The sequence below is a fragment of the Oreochromis niloticus genome, linkage group LG13 (assembly GCF_001858045.2).
Source record: "Oreochromis niloticus isolate F11D_XX linkage group LG13, O_niloticus_UMD_NMBU, whole genome shotgun sequence".
Classification (NCBI taxonomy): Eukaryota; Metazoa; Chordata; class Actinopteri; order Cichliformes; family Cichlidae; genus Oreochromis; species Oreochromis niloticus.
In genome coordinates, this window is record NC_031978.2 from 12,571,771 (window position 1) to 12,577,770 (window position 6,000).

Consider the following 6,000-nt stretch of genomic DNA (forward strand, 5'->3'; position numbering starts at 1 on the left):
GTTTATGAGACTAGAAATAATTTAATATTAACTAATGTTGCTGGCACCTATATCTATATATTCGTGATGTATGACACTCAGTTCATTAATCGTTCTACTTTAGCCTAACAGGGCTATCTCTTAGTGTGAATGAGTTACAATTTAACAAATTTTCATGCATTTACAGAGCTTCACAAATGTATTAGTCCCCCATTCAATATAATGTTAAAGCCACAGTTGAAACATGTCTGGAAATTAATTTGTTATCTGCAGTTGTATTGAAAGACTAATAAAAACTTAAACACACATGAAAATGGTTGCATAAGAACATAGGTGGGTTGTTGTCAATGCTAAACTGTAAATCTTTATATTTTAGACATAGTCACTTACATTCTCACTGTAACTCCTGTAAATGTAAGTCCGTTTTTCAATCTGTCAACCATCAAAAAATGAATGAGGTGACATTTTTAAACAGTTTTGTTTTTGTTTGACCTGCATTTCAAAACCCAAATATTTTTTAATGTAGAGAAAGGACAAATCTTCCCAGAGAGACTAGTATTATGAAATGTTCAGCTTTTTTGTTTTGTTTTTTTGAATCAAACTACTAGAAAACATCACTTGATATTAGTTGTTCACATTTGTGTCAACTGATAAATCATTTAATTAGATGAGCTCAAAAGCAATGTCAGTGTGTATAACAGATATTGCTCTGCATATTCATGACTTAGGACTCATTCTAGTTATAACCTAACAAGTGACCGGGCTGTTGTTATAGTAATGTTACCATGAAGCAGCTGTATTTTTTTTTTTTCATTTTAAATGATAGCATGTATCCTGAAAATATCCTAATTTATCGGCATTCCCATATCTGAATACAAGATGTTCCCTGTCGCACTTAAGCACCACAGATTCTTTTAGTGTTTTAACAGGAAATTCTAAACAGTGACAGCTTAAAATAATGATTATATAAATGAACAATTTACCTGTCACATTTCCCTAATGCCCAAATTAGCACCTTTAGATTGTTTGTTCTGTTAGTGCACTAACTCTATAATCTAAAGAAGACACTCGGATATCCCAGATGAGTAACAAAATAAGCAAATATAAAATACTTTAAATATTTGATGTTTTATTGGTAATTTTATAGTAAATGTATTTTTTTAAAATTTCTTACAAAAGTCCAACCATCAATCTAGTCATTGATTTTTCTGCAGCTTTTTATGGGCCGGGTTGCAAAGGCAGCAGCCTAAGAAGAAAAGTCCAGACTTCCCTCTCTCTAGCCATCTCCTCCCAGCTCATTCGGGGAGATAGCTAAGGTATTCTCAGGCCATCTGAGAGACATGATCTATCCAGCATGTTCTGGGTCTTCCCCCATCGTAGGATGTACCTGAAGGTGCCCAAGAGGCATCCTAGTCAGATGCCTGAACCACATCAGCTTTTCAGTGTTGTAATATGAAAAAACAAATAATAAATAAAATGCATTTGATCTTTTTCACAATCTTTTCAGATGAAGAAATGTTAACTTTAACAGACTAAAAGACTTCTCCTATGAAATAAAATAATCTGACCTGATTACATTTATCCAATCTCCTTTTCACAGTTGTCTCTTTCTGCAGCATTGCGCTGTTTGTTTTAAAAAAAGGAATCTATGTAGTCCTGTGAAAAATCAAGTGCACCATTAACATTTCATTAGGACATAAGAGGTTAAGGAGCAGCCAGGTGCTGCAAATCAAATTTGGGAACAAAGTCCTTTGAAGAGACATGAGGGGACACAGCACACTTGCACTGGCACTTTGGTGGAGGGATGATGATTTGGGCTTGTTTTGCAGCTACTGGGACCAGTTGAATTAACCATGATCTCCTCTGTATGCTAAAGAATTCAAGAGGCAAATGTGTACAACAGCTAAAGCTTGGCCCAAACTGGAGCGTGCTGATAAATTCACAAGAGCAAATCGTCAACAGAATGGCTGAAAAAGAAAAGATTCAAGGTTTTACAATGGTCCAATCAAATGTGTGGGACCTTTAGAGAGCTGTACATGAGTGAATACACACAAATCTCAATGAACTGAAGCAATGTCGTAAAGAAGAGTGAGCCAAAATTTCTTACTCATAAAATCATAGAGAAAAAGATTACTTCATATTATTGCTCCTAAAGGTGATTCTACAAGCTACTGACTAGTATACCTAGTCTTTTGCAGTCCTGTGAAAACATCCTTTTTCTTATGACTGTACATAAACAAAGTCATGCATTTTCCCATTGAGGTGAATGCAATACAGTTAAAAAAGCTTTTCATTTCATTTCTGAGTATCAGTCTGTCTGGTTATCTGCTCAACTTGCAGTTTCATCTCCAGCTAATTTGTAAATCAAAGTCTCTCTCAAGTCAGTCTCTTACTTAGGCTCATGTTTTCTTGAAACGTTTCTCTTTCAGAAAACCTGATCCAAATAAGATTCCCACAACCGAAAGCAGAGTGGCATATAGCAGGCCAGGGACAAAATGGAAATTGTATCCATTAAGTTCATAGCAGTGTTCATTTTTGAGCAATATGTTGTTAGCCAGAAAAAGGACTTTACATATCTATAAAGACCAAGCAGGATATTTCTTAAGTTAAATAAATATATAAATAAATAAAAACATATGTACTCACCCTACCAGAGTGGCTCTGGCTCAGGAGGTAGAGCAGGTCGTCTGCTAATTGGGAGGTTGGTGGTTCGATCCCTTGTTGCTCTAGTTTTCATACCAAAGTATCCTTGGACAAAATTCTGAACCCCAAGTTGCTCCTGTTGCATTAATCACAGTGTGACTGTATGAATGTTAGCTAGAAAGCACTTAGGCAAAAAAAAACCCAAAATCTTTTAATTAATGGGTGAATGAGACATGTTGTATTAAGCACTTTGAGTGGTCAAGCAGAGTGGAAAAGTGCTATATGGATGGGTGGACACTTTACTGTAAATATACAAATTAAAGTTGTTCATATTTAAGGTTGGTGTTGTCATTTGGGAGACCCGCTCAGCCCTCTACAAAGGAGTTGATCTTCCCTGTATACAAAGAGAGAGAGGGTGGAGGGTGTTGTACCTCATTTCCAATTGGCATCATCTCCATAGCACGCAAGTTGTGTCAGCAGGGCAGAACTAAACTGCTGCAAGCTTCAGTAGTTGCTCCGCAATTTAATTCAAAGTGGATTTGAGGTGAATTATGAGTGTCAAACTAGGATTATCATCACAAGACTGGTTCGCCTATTAAACGTCTGCTCAATAATTAATACTCGGGACTGCTTTTAACAGTCTGTCCTAATAGGTCTGAAACAAGAGACTGTAGGACTTACTGAAGTTGCTTGTCTAGATTTCGTCTTTGACCTTCTGGGTATAAAATGTCATTATTTCCTCATTTTATCCTACTAGATATTTGTGTGTAATGTCAGAATGATATGTACATGAATTTGAATTGAATTGAATTATTGACATTTGAGCCAATTTTTAAAAACTGTGTTGGCAAAAATAAAAGCTAATTTCCCTGGTTGAATAAAAGATTTTTTCAAAATCTGCTTTTAGTAACTGTTGAATAAAAAACCTTCAACAATTTTTTATATGCATGCATTTTTTCCCTACCAGTTGCAGGGTGCTACACCAGCTGTCATAGGACAAAAGGCAGGGTACACTCTGGACAGATTTTCAAAGGGCCAACACAGAGAGACAAATAATCATTCACACTCATATTCATACCTACAAGCAATTTAAAATCACCAGTTAACCTAGCTTGCATTTCATTGGACTTTGGGGGGAAGCCAGAGAGAGAATCCACAGAAGCGCAGAACATCGGTCATGTAGGTAACTCTGCTCTCAAAGACGAATCCCGCTCAACTTCCTCTTTAAGATTTTGTTGTTTTTGTTATGCGTATTTTCTTTCTGAACATTAAAAGGTATGTGATGCTATACATCAGACTATAATATTGGTGCATAATGTGCATGATGGTTTCCTTGTGCATGTGACTCCTGAGTTCTTCATGTGTATGTTGATGAATTAAGGAGCAAGGAATTTAAGGTATTCATTCCACAAGTGGAAATAAATATCTGTGCCCATGAAATGAAATTATTTCCTTGTGATTATGGGGGGTTTTTTCTTGCCATAACTATAATTCAATACTCCGGTCTCCACCTTTACCCTGAATCGGATAAGTGGAAAAAAGTCAACACATGGCTTGATGTACATTCTATCACCTTGAGCTACAAACATAAAATTATGCCAGTCAGTTTGGATAAAATAAGGAATCTGAAAACTCACGAAAATTTTAACCAAACTAATTTAATGTATCCATATTTGTGATTACAGCATTACCTGTGTCCTTGTACCATTATAAGAAGACAACAAGATACACACAAACTAGACAGAGTCTGCAGCACCACTAGTAAAAGCCCACACAGGGGAACCTTTAATAAAATATTTAGTACAAATTTATACAGCAGTTAGTTAAGCACCTTGCACAGGCAGGACCCAGCTGAATAAATAAACATAGGAACAGAGAAGAACTTTACTCATGACTAATCCCCTGGTCTAGGTTCATTCAGGTATGTTTACAGTCCTGGCTTACTTCCTGACTGACTAGCTTTTTGTTTGTATGTCTATTTAAAAGAAGACTACACCATAAACTACCTGACAAATTCCATGAAATTTGGTGGTGCAGATGTGAGGCACTGATGCAAATCTGCAAATAAGCATCGGCCTCTATGGAAGTTCAGTCTCTGAGACATCACTATGTCCTTTGCGAAATTCACATTTTCACTATTTGTAGACAGTTGAAATGTTTGTGGGGGGTTTTATGTAGTATTGAAAGCAGTTACACTGCTGTTATAATAAACCTTAGATGAAAAAAACGTTGTACAGACCAACAGGTCTGTATTTTTCCCTGCATGTTCTTCATTCTCTTTGTGTATCTGTAAGACTGTGACTAATGAAACGATAAAATTAAGTAATGAAAAACATTACAGCACTTGACTGAACTTAGTTTCACCCCAGAAAGGCCTGGAAAACATTTGAACTTTTTAACTTACTGTATAAAAGCTATGTTGACAATTATATTTTATTTATTTATCCCCCCATTGCTACAATTATTTTAGGTGGCACGTTTCTTCTACAAATTCTACATGAAAAATATGGTCATCGAGTCGTGACAGCTTAAACCTGACACTTTAAATTACGTCAGCTTGCCCCCAAAAATGTAATTTGGCATGGTGTTATGCCAAACTCAGTGAAGTCACTAATTAAGTAATTGCACACAGTTCATAAAAACCCTGCAGAGAGTTCTGCACGCTGAAGAGGGCAACCTGCCAAAAGTCTGTGCCCCCATCCCGCCCAAAAACAGTTCTGAATACATCAGCATCTTTGCACACTTGGGCCTCCTCGAGTACCGTTCGTTTCACCTGAAGCAGTGGACCACCAGATTTCACGTGAGAACAGTATAGTTCTGTCATTCACCTCATATTCTGTCACACATACACACCTACTGGCCAGTTTTGTACATTGTGAGACTGCTGTCACAGTGCCTACGGCAGGGCAGATGTCCCTTCATATGGACAAAGCCAGGGAGAAAAGACAGCTTAGATCTCATTAGCAAATTACTACATCAGTTCATCAGTATCCACACCATGGAGCAGCCTCAGGCTCTTCCACCCACACCCCATCAACAGCTTTCATTCTCATTCAGGAACCTTTGTCCTAATGTTCTTGAGCAAAAAAAACCTCATAACTAAATCCAAATGACAAGACCTTTCTGCTTGCATACTGAAAGGTTCCTCTCTTATGGAATGTGTCTGCATTTTCTCCCAACATGCACACTGAACTTTGTCCTTTTGGAAAACTGACTCCATATAATGCTTCACTTCAAACCTAGCAAAAAGGACACATTGTAGAAGTTTTATGTCTGGCCTATTTATTCTTGATTCTGGGCTACAATGTAACAAGTATATTCACAAATTTATGTTCTTATAATTTTAACCCAAAAGCTAATGTGTATGTTAATGGTAAA